The sequence below is a fragment of the Microcebus murinus genome, chromosome 20 (genome assembly GCF_040939455.1).
Source record: "Microcebus murinus isolate Inina chromosome 20, M.murinus_Inina_mat1.0, whole genome shotgun sequence".
Classification (NCBI taxonomy): domain Eukaryota; kingdom Metazoa; phylum Chordata; class Mammalia; order Primates; family Cheirogaleidae; genus Microcebus; species Microcebus murinus.
In genome coordinates, this window is record NC_134123.1 from 40741420 (window position 1) to 40754846 (window position 13427).

At 64.1% G+C, this 13427-nt stretch overlaps 4 pseudogenes; all 4 read right to left on the reverse strand.

The window, feature by feature from the left end:
• LOC142862777 (uncharacterized) lies at positions 1-119 on the reverse strand (annotated as a pseudogene).
• Positions 120-3540: 3421 nt separating this feature from the next.
• LOC142862778 (uncharacterized) lies at positions 3541-3659 on the reverse strand (annotated as a pseudogene).
• A 3419-nt stretch (positions 3660-7078) lies between these two features.
• Positions 7079-7197, reverse strand: LOC142862779 (uncharacterized; annotated as a pseudogene).
• Positions 7198-10614: 3417 nt separating this feature from the next.
• Positions 10615-10733, reverse strand: LOC142862900 (uncharacterized; annotated as a pseudogene).
• Positions 10734-13427: the final 2694 nt, after the last annotated feature.

A 13427-nucleotide genomic window follows, 5' to 3' on the forward strand; every position in this document is an offset into this window, starting at 1 on the left:
AGCCTACGGCACCCGGTATTCCCGGGCGGTCTCCCATCCAAGTACTAACCAGGCCCGACCCTGCTTAGCTTCGGAGATCAGACGAGACCGGGCGCGTTCAGGCCGGCTTGGCCGGAGACGGTGGAGGGCGCCCCTGCCCCGCTCAAGAAGCCGAGCCTCTCTGCGCTTCCCCTCGCCGGCCGGGTCCGGCGGGCTCCGCGGGACTGGGGAGAGGGGCGGGGCGGCGTGGGGGGCTGTACACACACACACACACACACACACACACACACACACACACACACACGCGTGCGCGCGCGCGCGAGATGGGCCTCCACGGGTGGACCCGCCAAGGTGGAGACCTTCCAGCCCCCCTCCTCTCCTCGCCTCGCCTCCTTCACCTACCCGCCCCCCACCCCCAGCGCGCCGCCGCTGCTGACTGCGCACGCGCGCGCGGGGCGCTCGACCTTTGCCCCCAGCCAGGGGCCGCCCTCCCCCACAAACCCTTTCAGCTGTGCCCCCCGCCCTGTGCGTGGGCTGCCGCCTATTCCCCAGGGCCAGGGCTGGGGCACAGCGCATGGGGGAGGGGAGCGAGTGTAGGGGCGTCTCTCGGGATGTGTCCCATGGGTGGGGTGGGGTGGGGTGGGGTGGGGTGGGGTGGGGTGGTTTGGGGGGCTCTGAAGAAATCAATCCCCTCTGTCTCCTCCCTCTGGAAAACCCCCAAGCCCTTGGAGAACTGCGGGCACCGCTACCGTGGGGGCCGGACCCTGCTCTGTGTCCTTCTCTGGCCCGGTCCAAGGGGCCTGGGCCTGGCCCGGGGTGGATTGGACCCCAACCACCCCGGGGTGTGGACTTGCTAAAAATCGGCGATGAGCTATTGGATTCGAGCTTCATCTGGGTCATTTCACTAATGAATGCTCCGAAAAGAGTTTCCTAATACATCTGTGAGGGTGGCAACTGAAAGAGAAATTTAAAGCTGACAGAATAGGCGAGGAAAGGCACAGGAGATTTCCAAACCCAGTAAGGAAGCCTTTCCCGAAATGGAAGAAAGAAAGGAGCAAATGAAAACACCGGTAGCCCGCCGGGGTCAGAGTCTGCTCCTTAGAGAAAGTACCCTGACCAGGTTCACCCGTGGGTGGGTGGCGAGCTAGCGGCATTCAGAAGAGCGAGGCCCGCAGTCTGTGCAGAAGACACCTGCACTCGGGCGTGTGTGGCGGCACGATTCACAAGCAGCTCAGATGTTAAACCAAGGAGAAGCCAGGGAGTTCCCAACGCCCCAGGTGTCCTCAGCCCACGACTGGCTGCTGTGAAAATGCGAAGCCCGGGTCCCGGTCTCAGAGCAGGACAACCAGGAGGTGTGATGTACACCCCGGGGTTCCCAGGAGGATCAGGCTGAAGCTTGGACTTGGCCTCAAAGTGTCCCCTCGCCTGGCCACCCCCTTCCCCTTCCTGCTCCTCTACTCCTGGTGCCCCTCCACCCAGGGGCCAGACCTTAAACAGTCACCCGCAAGAGAATCCTGGTCCCAAAGAAGCCTTCTGGGGGACCCGTGCTGAGAGAGGTTGTGGGCATGGCCCGCTGGGGCTCTGCCCGACCCAGGTCTGGGAGATGCAACCTCCCAGCTCTGGGTCCCTGCAGGAAGTGTCGGCAAGAACAGGGCCAGTCCTCCAAAGGCCCAGGTGCAGGGAGCCCAGGCCAAGCAGCCTGTGGAAGAAGCCACATGCCGTGCCACCCCGGGAACACGACTGTAGGTCACGGCCCCTGCCACCTCCTCCTCCTCCTCCTCCTCCTCCTGCTCCTCCTCCTCTCCCCGACATGGAGCAGGGCTCAGAGACACCTCAGACGCTGCTAGCAAAGTCCAAAGGGCATCGGTTGCTCCTCCAAAGCGCACCCCCGACCCCCAGCAGGCCGCGTTGTCCAGCCAGCCCCTGGGCCTCCCCGGGGTGCCCGGCACAAAAGTGCAGACACCCACCTGACTGGCAATATCAGCTTGAGGACGTTTCTGCCACTCTAAGGACCCGCAGGCCAGCTGGGCCTCCGGGCAGGCAGGACAGAGAGCCCCGGAATCCGACGCGGCGGAGAGCTGGGTGTACGTCCCCACCAGGAGGCGGTCCCCACCTCCACGGCTCTCCCCTCGCGGGGAGCGGCAGCCGCAGGGCCTCAGAGAAGACACCAGGCTGGGCCCCCGCGGCACAGTGGGGGCACGTGCCCCGCGCGAGACTGCTGCGGCCGCCCTGCTGCCGGGTTCCTGGAGGGCTTCCTGGAAGCAGCGTCCACACCAAGCCCTTGGAAGGCCCAGGCGACGGAGGAGCCCGAGGTGGGGAGGAGCGAGTCAGGCAGGGGCCAAGGTGATGGGCCGGGCGGGGAGGAGCGTGTCACGCAGGGGCAGAGGACGGTGACAGGCCGGGCGGGAAGGAGCCGGTCAGGCAGGGGACCAGGACAGTGACGGGCCTGGCGGGGGAGGAGCGCCTCAGGCTGGGGCAGAGGAGACTGGGCTGGGTAGGGGTCAGGGTTACAGTTAGGGCGCCATTCACAATCGCAAAGATGTGGAAGCGCCCCGAGTGCCCATCGATCCACGGGTGCATTAATGAAATGTGGCGCGTGGACACCACGGAGTGCCGTTCAGCTATGAGGAACAGCGGTGAGAGGGCACCTCTCGTGTTCTCCCGGCCAGAGCTGGAACCCGTTCCAGTAAGCCAAGTGTCCCAAGAACGGACACAAGAGCGCCACGTGCGCGCGCTCGCCGGCAGATTGGTAGGAACCGATGGACACCTAAGTGGACACAGAGGAATCGCCTTCATCGGGTGGGTGTCGGGCGGGCGTGGGGAGGGGATGGGCGTGCACATCCATTAGGAATGGGGTGGGTGCGCACCAACCGGGGCATGGGCGCACTTGAAGCTCTGACCCGAGGGGGGAGGCGGGGACAGGGCGATGCAGCTGACCTTAACATTGGTACCCCCACCATACGCTGGGAGAAAATGAGAAATAAATGAATCAGAAAACGGGGGGGAGGGGGGCACGGGCAATACATGTCACCTCAATACGTGGACTCCCATGATCTGCTCGGAGAGAGAGAGAAAAGGAAATGTAATCATAGAGATAAGAGACACCTTTTCAGAAAATGAATCCGAAAAGAAAAGTAAAATGAGGCCTGTGGAGCAGGTCTGCGTGTGACTCCGGATCCCCCAACATCCAGTGCCACCACCAAAGATTCCTACGTGTAGCCCGTAGAACCCCAAAAGCAACGGGACGAGTTCTGGTCACATACTCGCTCAAAATGACGTCCTGGAATTCTCCTGGAACTCCCTCCCCTCTCAGCCTCTCAAGGTTTCCTCCAGCGTGTCGGTTCCCACAGACCAGACCTTTGGTCTGACACCTGACAGTCCAGATGCCACGCATGCTGCCGCGTGGCGGCGGTGTCACGGCTCGGGACAAGAGGAGGCCCCACGGTGCGGGCTGGGGCGCCAGGCACCGCGACGGGCGCTGAGGGTGGGGGTGATCCCCCGGACCGCCGCCGCGCTCCCAGAAAGGGGACAGAACAAGAGGCAAAAAACAAAAAAAACAAAAGCCTACGGCACCCGGTATTCCCGGGCGGTCTCCCATCCAAGTACTAACCAGGCCCGACCCTGCTTAGCTTCGGAGATCAGACGAGACCGGGCGCGTTCAGGCCGGCTTGGCCGGAGACGGTGGAGGGCGCCCCTGCCCCGCTCAAGAAGCCGAGCCTCTCTGCGCTTCCCCTCGCCGGCCGGGTCCGGCGGGCTCCGCGGGACTGGGGAGAGGGGCGGGGCGGCGTGGGGGGCTGTACACACACACACACACACACACACACACACACACACACACACACGCGTGCGCGCGCGCGCGAGATGGGCCTCCACGGGTGGACCCGCCAAGGTGGAGACCTTCCAGCCCCCCTCCTCTCCTCGCCTCGCCTCCTTCACCTACCCGCCCCCCACCCCCAGCGCGCCGCCGCTGCTGACTGCGCACGCGCGCGCGGGGCGCTCGACCTTTGCCCCCAGCCAGGGGCCGCCCTCCCCCACAAACCCTTTCAGCTGTGCCCCCCGCCCTGTGCGTGGGCTGCCGCCTATTCCCCAGGGCCAGGGCTGGGGCACAGCGCATGGGGGAGGGGAGCGAGTGTAGGGGCGTCTCTCGGGATGTGTCCCATGGGTGGGGTGGGGTGGGGTGGGGTGGGGTGGGGTGGGGTGGTTTGGGGGGCTCTGAAGAAATCAATCCCCTCTGTCTCCTCCCTCTGGAAAACCCCCAAGCCCTTGGAGAACTGCGGGCACCGCTACCGTGGGGGCCGGACCCTGCTCTGTGTCCTTCTCTGGCCCGGTCCAAGGGGCCTGGGCCTGGCCCGGGGTGGATTGGACCCCAACCACCCCGGGGTGTGGACTTGCTAAAAATCGGCGATGAGCTATTGGATTCGAGCTTCATCTGGGTCATTTCACTAATGAATGCTCCGAAAAGAGTTTCCTAATACATCTGTGAGGGTGGCAACTGAAAGAGAAATTTAAAGCTGACAGAATAGGCGAGGAAAGGCACAGGAGATTTCCAAACCCAGTAAGGAAGCCTTTCCCGAAATGGAAGAAAGAAAGGAGCAAATGAAAACACCGGTAGCCCGCCGGGGTCAGAGTCTGCTCCTTAGAGAAAGTACCCTGACCAGGTTCACCCGTGGGTGGGTGGCGAGCTAGCGGCATTCAGAAGAGCGAGGCCCGCAGTCTGTGCAGAAGACACCTGCACTCGGGCGTGTGTGGCGGCACGATTCACAAGCAGCTCAGATGTTAAACCAAGGAGAAGCCAGGGAGTTCCCAACGCCCCAGGTGTCCTCAGCCCACGACTGGCTGCTGTGAAAATGCGAAGCCCGGGTCCCGGTCTCAGAGCAGGACAACCAGGAGGTGTGATGTACACCCCGGGGTTCCCAGGAGGATCAGGCTGAAGCTTGGACTTGGCCTCAAAGTGTCCCCTCGCCTGGCCACCCCCTTCCCCTTCCTGCTCCTCTACTCCTGGTGCCCCTCCACCCAGGGGCCAGACCTTAAACAGTCACCCGCAAGAGAATCCTGGTCCCAAAGAAGCCTTCTGGGGGACCCGTGCTGAGAGAGGTTGTGGGCATGGCCCGCTGGGGCTCTGCCCGACCCAGGTCTGGGAGATGCAACCTCCCAGCTCTGGGTCCCTGCAGGAAGTGTCGGCAAGAACAGGGCCAGTCCTCCAAAGGCCCAGGTGCAGGGAGCCCAGGCCAAGCAGCCTGTGGAAGAAGCCACATGCCGTGCCACCCCGGGAACACGACTGTAGGTCACGGCCCCTGCCACCTCCTCCTCCTCCTCCTCCTCCTCCTGCTCCTCCTCCTCTCCCCGACATGGAGCAGGGCTCAGAGACACCTCAGACGCTGCTAGCAAAGTCCAAAGGGCATCGGTTGCTCCTCCAAAGCGCACCCCCGACCCCCAGCAGGCCGCGTTGTCCAGCCAGCCCCTGGGCCTCCCCGGGGTGCCCGGCACAAAAGTGCAGACACCCACCTGACTGGCAATATCAGCTTGAGGACGTTTCTGCCACTCTAAGGACCCGCAGGCCAGCTGGGCCTCCGGGCAGGCAGGACAGAGAGCCCCGGAATCCGACGCGGCGGAGAGCTGGGTGTACGTCCCCACCAGGAGGCGGTCCCCACCTCCACGGCTCTCCCCTCGCGGGGAGCGGCAGCCGCAGGGCCTCAGAGAAGACACCAGGCTGGGCCCCCGCGGCACAGTGGGGGCACGTGCCCCGCGCGAGACTGCTGCGGCCGCCCTGCTGCCGGGTTCCTGGAGGGCTTCCTGGAAGCAGCGTCCACACCAAGCCCTTGGAAGGCCCAGGCGACGGAGGAGCCCGAGGTGGGGAGGAGCGAGTCAGGCAGGGGCCAAGGTGATGGGCCGGGCGGGGAGGAGCGTGTCACGCAGGGGCAGAGGACGGTGACAGGCCGGGCGGGAAGGAGCCGGTCAGGCAGGGGACCAGGACAGTGACGGGCCTGGCGGGGGAGGAGCGCCTCAGGCTGGGGCAGAGGAGACTGGGCTGGGTAGGGGTCAGGGTTACAGTTAGGGCGCCATTCACAATCGCAAAGATGTGGAAGCGCCCCGAGTGCCCATCGATCCACGGGTGCATTAATGAAATGTGGCGCGTGGACACCACGGAGTGCCGTTCAGCTATGAGGAACAGCGGTGAGAGGGCACCTCTCGTGTTCTCCCGGCCAGAGCTGGAACCCGTTCCAGTAAGCCAAGTGTCCCAAGAACGGACACAAGAGCGCCACGTGCGCGCGCTCGCCGGCAGATTGGTAGGAACCGATGGACACCTAAGTGGACACAGAGGAATCGCCTTCATCGGGTGGGTGTCGGGCGGGCGTGGGGAGGGGATGGGCGTGCACATCCATTAGGAATGGGGTGGGTGCGCACCAACCGGGGCATGGGCGCACTTGAAGCTCTGACCCGAGGGGGGAGGCGGGGACAGGGCGATGCAGCTGACCTTAACATTGGTACCCCCACCATACGCTGGGAGAAAATGAGAAATAAATGAATCAGAAAACGGGGGGGAGGGGGGCACGGGCAATACATGTCACCTCAATACGTGGACTCCCATGATCTGCTCGGAGAGAGAGAGAAAAGGAAATGTAATCATAGAGATAAGAGACACCTTTTCAGAAAATGAATCCGAAAAGAAAAGTAAAATGAGGCCTGTGGAGCAGGTCTGCGTGTGACTCCGGATCCCCCAACATCCAGTGCCACCACCAAAGATTCCTACGTGTAGCCCGTAGAACCCCAAAAGCAACGGGACGAGTTCTGGTCACATACTCGCTCAAAATGACGTCCTGGAATTCTCCTGGAACTCCCTCCCCTCTCAGCCTCTCAAGGTTTCCTCCAGCGTGTCGGTTCCCACAGACCAGACCTTTGGTCTGACACCTGACAGTCCAGATGCCACGCATGCTGCCGCGTGGCGGCGGTGTCACGGCTCGGGACAAGAGGAGGCCCCACGGTGCGGGCTGGGGCGCCAGGCACCGCGACGGGCGCTGAGGGTGGGGGTGATCCCCCGGACCGCCGCCGCGCTCCCAGAAAGGGGACAGAACAAGAGGCAAAAAACAAAAAAAACAAAAGCCTACGGCACCCGGTATTCCCGGGCGGTCTCCCATCCAAGTACTAACCAGGCCCGACCCTGCTTAGCTTCGGAGATCAGACGAGACCGGGCGCGTTCAGGCCGGCTTGGCCGGAGACGGTGGAGGGCGCCCCTGCCCCGCTCAAGAAGCCGAGCCTCTCTGCGCTTCCCCTCGCCGGCCGGGTCCGGCGGGCTCCGCGGGACTGGGGAGAGGGGCGGGGCGGCGTGGGGGGCTGTACACACACACACACACACACACACACACACACACACACACACGCGTGCGCGCGCGCGCGAGATGGGCCTCCACGGGTGGACCCGCCAAGGTGGAGACCTTCCAGCCCCCCTCCTCTCCTCGCCTCGCCTCCTTCACCTACCCGCCCCCCACCCCCAGCGCGCCGCCGCTGCTGACTGCGCACGCGCGCGCGGGGCGCTCGACCTTTGCCCCCAGCCAGGGGCCGCCCTCCCCCACAAACCCTTTCAGCTGTGCCCCCCGCCCTGTGCGTGGGCTGCCGCCTATTCCCCAGGGCCAGGGCTGGGGCACAGCGCATGGGGGAGGGGAGCGAGTGTAGGGGCGTCTCTCGGGATGTGTCCCATGGGTGGGGTGGGGTGGGGTGGGGTGGGGTGGGGTGGGGTGGTTTGGGGGGCTCTGAAGAAATCAATCCCCTCTGTCTCCTCCCTCTGGAAAACCCCCAAGCCCTTGGAGAACTGCGGGCACCGCTACCGTGGGGGCCGGACCCTGCTCTGTGTCCTTCTCTGGCCCGGTCCAAGGGGCCTGGGCCTGGCCCGGGGTGGATTGGACCCCAACCACCCCGGGGTGTGGACTTGCTAAAAATCGGCGATGAGCTATTGGATTCGAGCTTCATCTGGGTCATTTCACTAATGAATGCTCCGAAAAGAGTTTCCTAATACATCTGTGAGGGTGGCAACTGAAAGAGAAATTTAAAGCTGACAGAATAGGCGAGGAAAGGCACAGGAGATTTCCAAACCCAGTAAGGAAGCCTTTCCCGAAATGGAAGAAAGAAAGGAGCAAATGAAAACACCGGTAGCCCGCCGGGGTCAGAGTCTGCTCCTTAGAGAAAGTACCCTGACCAGGTTCACCCGTGGGTGGGTGGCGAGCTAGCGGCATTCAGAAGAGCGAGGCCCGCAGTCTGTGCAGAAGACACCTGCACTCGGGCGTGTGTGGCGGCACGATTCACAAGCAGCTCAGATGTTAAACCAAGGAGAAGCCAGGGAGTTCCCAACGCCCCAGGTGTCCTCAGCCCACGACTGGCTGCTGTGAAAATGCGAAGCCCGGGTCCCGGTCTCAGAGCAGGACAACCAGGAGGTGTGATGTACACCCCGGGGTTCCCAGGAGGATCAGGCTGAAGCTTGGACTTGGCCTCAAAGTGTCCCCTCGCCTGGCCACCCCCTTCCCCTTCCTGCTCCTCTACTCCTGGTGCCCCTCCACCCAGGGGCCAGACCTTAAACAGTCACCCGCAAGAGAATCCTGGTCCCAAAGAAGCCTTCTGGGGGACCCGTGCTGAGAGAGGTTGTGGGCATGGCCCGCTGGGGCTCTGCCCGACCCAGGTCTGGGAGATGCAACCTCCCAGCTCTGGGTCCCTGCAGGAAGTGTCGGCAAGAACAGGGCCAGTCCTCCAAAGGCCCAGGTGCAGGGAGCCCAGGCCAAGCAGCCTGTGGAAGAAGCCACATGCCGTGCCACCCCGGGAACACGACTGTAGGTCACGGCCCCTGCCACCTCCTCCTCCTCCTCCTCCTCCTCCTGCTCCTCCTCCTCTCCCCGACATGGAGCAGGGCTCAGAGACACCTCAGACGCTGCTAGCAATGTCCAAAGGGCATCGGTTGCTCCTCCAAAGCGCACCCCCGACCCCCAGCAGGCCGCGTTGTCCAGCCAGCCCCTGGGCCTCCCCGGGGTGCCCGGCACAAAAGTGCAGACACCCACCTGACTGGCAATATCAGCTTGAGGACGTTTCTGCCACTCTAAGGACCCGCAGGCCAGCTGGGCCTCCGGGCAGGCAGGACAGAGAGCCCCGGAATCCGACGCGGCGGAGAGCTGGGTGTACGTCCCCACCAGGAGGCGGTCCCCACCTCCACGGCTCTCCCCTCGCGGGGAGCGGCAGCCGCAGGGCCTCAGAGAAGACACCAGGCTGGGCCCCCGCGGCACAGTGGGGGCACGTGCCCCGCGCGAGACTGCTGCGGCCGCCCTGCTGCCGGGTTCCTGGAGGGCTTCCTGGAAGCAGCGTCCACACCAAGCCCTTGGAAGGCCCAGGCGACGGAGGAGCCCGAGGTGGGGAGGAGCGAGTCAGGCAGGGGCCAAGGTGATGGGCCGGGCGGGGAGGAGCGTGTCACGCAGGGGCAGAGGACGGTGACAGGCCGGGCGGGAAGGAGCCGGTCAGGCAGGGGACCAGGACAGTGACGGGCCTGGCGGGGGAGGAGCGCCTCAGGCTGGGGCAGAGGAGACTGGGCTGGGTAGGGGTCAGGGTTACAGTTAGGGCGCCATTCACAATCGCAAAGATGTGGAAGCGCCCCGAGTGCCCATCGATCCACGGGTGCATTAATGAAATGTGGCGCGTGGACACCACGGAGTGCCGTTCAGCTATGAGGAACAGCGGTGAGAGGGCACCTCTCGTGTTCTCCCGGCCAGAGCTGGAACCCGTTCCAGTAAGCCAAGTGTCCCAAGAACGGACACAAGAGCGCCACGTGCGCGCGCTCGCCGGCAGATTGGTAGGAACCGATGGACACCTAAGTGGACACAGAGGAATCGCCTTCATCGGGTGGGTGTCGGGCGGGCGTGGGGAGGGGATGGGCGTGCACATCCATTAGGAATGGGGTGGGTGCGCACCAACCGGGGCATGGGCGCACTTGAAGCTCTGACCCGAGGGGGGAGGCGGGGACAGGGCGATGCAGCTGACCTTAACATTGGTACCCCCACCATACGCTGGGAGAAAATGAGAAATAAATGAATCAGAAAACGGGGGGGAGGGGGGCACGGGCAATACATGTCACCTCAATACGTGGACTCCCATGATCTGCTCGGAGAGAGAGAGAAAAGGAAATGTAATCATAGAGATAAGAGACACCTTTTCAGAAAATGAATCCGAAAAGAAAAGTAAAATGAGGCCTGTGGAGCAGGTCTGCGTGTGACTCCGGATCCCCCAACATCCAGTGCCACCACCAAAGATTCCTACGTGTAGCCCGTAGAACCCCAAAAGCAACGGGACGAGTTCTGGTCACATACTCGCTCAAAATGACGTCCTGGAATTCTCCTGGAACTCCCTCCCCTCTCAGCCTCTCAAGGTTTCCTCCAGCGTGTCGGTTCCCACAGACCAGACCTTTGGTCTGACACCTGACAGTCCAGATGCCACGCATGCTGCCGCGTGGCGGCGGTGTCACGGCTCGGGACAAGAGGAGGCCCCACGGTGCGGGCTGGGGCGCCAGGCACCGCGACGGGCGCTGAGGGTGGGGGTGATCCCCCGGACCGCCGCCGCGCTCCCAGAAAGGGGACAGAACAAGAGGCAAAAAACAAAAAAAACAAAAGCCTACGGCACCCGGTATTCCCGGGCGGGCTCCCATCCAAGTACTAACCAGGCCCCACCCTGCTTAGCTTCGGAGATCAGACGAGACCGGGCGCGTTCAGGCCGGCTTGGCCGGAGACGGTGGAGGGCGCCCCTGCCCCGCTCAAGAAGCCGAGCCTCTCTGCGCTTCCCCTCGCCGGCCGGGTCCGGCGGGCTCCGCGGGACTGGGGAGAGGGGCGGGGCGGCGTGGGGGGCTGTCCACACACACACACACACACACGCGTGCGCGCGCGCGCGAGATGGGCCTCCACGGGTGGACCCGCCAAGGTGGAGACCTTCCAGCCCCCCTCCTCTCCTCGCCTCGCCTCCTTCACCTACCCGCCCCCCACCCCCAGCGCGCCGCCGCTGCTGACTGCGCACGCGCGCGCGGGGCGCTCGACCTTTGCCCCCAGCCAGGGGCCGCCCTCCCCCACAAACCCTTTCAGCTGTGCCCCCCGCCCTGTGCGTGGGCTGCCGCCTATTCCCCAGGGCCAGGGCTGGGGCACAGCGCATGGGGGAGGGGAGCGAGTGTAGGGGCGTCTCTCGGGATGTGTCCCATGGGTGGGGTGGGGTGGGGTGGGGTGGGGTGGGGTGGGGTGGTTTGGGGGGCTCTGAAGAAATCAATCCCCTCTGTCTCCTCCCTCTGGAAAACCCCCAAGCCCTTGGAGAACTGCGGGCACCGCTACCGTGGGGGCCGGACCCTGCTCTGTGTCCTTCTCTGGCCCGGTCCAAGGGGCCTGGGCCTGGCCCGGGGTGGATTGGACCCCAACCACCCCGGGGTGTGGACTTGCTAAAAATCGGCGATGAGCTATTGGATTCGAGCTTCATCTGGGTCATTTCACTAATGAATGCTCCGAAAAGAGTTTCCTAATACATCTGTGAGGGTGGCAACTGAAAGAGAAATTTAAAGCTGACAGAATAGGCGAGGAAAGGCACAGGAGATTTCCAAACCCAGTAAGGAAGCCTTTCCCGAAATGGAAGAAAGAAAGGAGCAAATGAAAACACCGGTAGCCCGCCGGGGTCAGAGTCTGCTCCTTAGAGAAAGTACCCTGACCAGGTTCACCCGTGGGTGGGTGGCGAGCTAGCGGCATTCAGAAGAGCGAGGCCCGCAGTCTGTGCAGAAGACACCTGCACTCGGGCGTGTGTGGCGGCACGATTCACAAGCAGCTCAGATGTTAAACCAAGGAGAAGCCAGGGAGTTCCCAACGCCCCAGGTGTCCTCAGCCCACGACTGGCTGCTGTGAAAATGCGAAGCCCGGGTCCCGGTCTCAGAGCAGGACAACCAGGAGGTGTGATGTACACCCCGGGGTTCCCAGGAGGATCAGGCTGAAGCTTGGACTTGGCCTCAAAGTGTCCCCTCGCCTGGCCACCCCCTTCCCCTTCCTGCTCCTCTACTCCTGGTGCCCCTCCACCCAGGGGCCAGACCTTAAACAGTCACCCGCAAGAGAATCCTGGTCCCAAAGAAGCCTTCTGGGGGACCCGTGCTGAGAGAGGTTGTGGGCATGGCCCGCTGGGGCTCTGCCCGACCCAGGTCTGGGAGATGCAACCTCCCAGCTCTGGGTCCCTGCAGGAAGTGTCGGCAAGAACAGGGCCAGTCCTCCAAAGGCCCAGGTGCAGGGAGCCCAGGCCAAGCAGCCTGTGGAAGAAGCCACATGCCGTGCCACCCCGGGAACACGACTGTAGGTCACGGCCCCTGCCACCTCCTCCTCCTCCTCCTCCTCCTCCTGCTCCTCCTCCTCTCCCCGACATGGAGCAGGGCTCAGAGACACCTCAGACGCTGCTAGCAAAGTCCAAAGGGCATCGGTTGCTCCTCCAAAGCGCACCCCCGACCCCCAGCAGGCCGCGTTGTCCAGCCAGCCCCTGGGCCTCCCCGGGGTGCCCGGCACAAAAGTGCAGACACCCACCTGACTGGCAATATCAGCTTGAGGACGTTTCTGCCACTCTAAGGACCCGCAGGCCAGCTGGGCCTCCGGGCAGGCAGGACAGAGAGCCCCGGAATCCGACGCGGCGGAGAGCTGGGTGTACGTCCCCACCAGGAGGCGGTCCCCACCTCCACGGCTCTCCCCTCGCGGGGAGCGGCAGCCGCAGGGCCTCAGAGAAGACACCAGGCTGGGCCCCCGCGGCACAGTGGGGGCACGTGCCCCGCGCGAGACTGCTGCGGCCGCCCTGCTGCCGGGTTCCTGGAGGGCTTCCTGGAAGCAGCGTCCACACCAAGCCCTTGGAAGGCCCAGGCGACGGAGGAGCCCGAGGTGGGGAGGAGCGAGTCAGGCAGGGGCCAAGGTGATGGGCCGGGCGGGGAGGAGCGTGTCACGCAGGGGCAGAGGACGGTGACAGGCCGGGCGGGAAGGAGCCGGTCAGGCAGGGGACCAGGACAGTGACGGGCCTGGCGGGGGAGGAGCGCCTCAGGCTGGGGCAGAGGAGACTGGGCTGGGTAGGGGTCAGGGTTACAGTTAGGGCGCCATTCACAATCGCAAAGATGTGGAAGCGCCCCGAGTGCCCATCGATCCACGGGTGCATTAATGAAATGTGGCGCGTGGACACCACGGAGTGCCGTTCAGCTATGAGGAACAGCGGTGAGAGGGCACCTCTCGTGTTCTCCCGGCCAGAGCTGGAACCCGTTCCAGTAAGCCAAGTGTCCCAAGAACGGACACAAGAGCGCCACGTGCGCGCGCTCGCCGGCAGATTGGTAGGAACCGATGGACACCTAAGTGGACACAGAGGAATCGCCTTCATCGGGTGGGTGTCGGGCGGGCGTGGGGAGGGGATGGGCGTGCACATCCATTAGGAATGGGGTG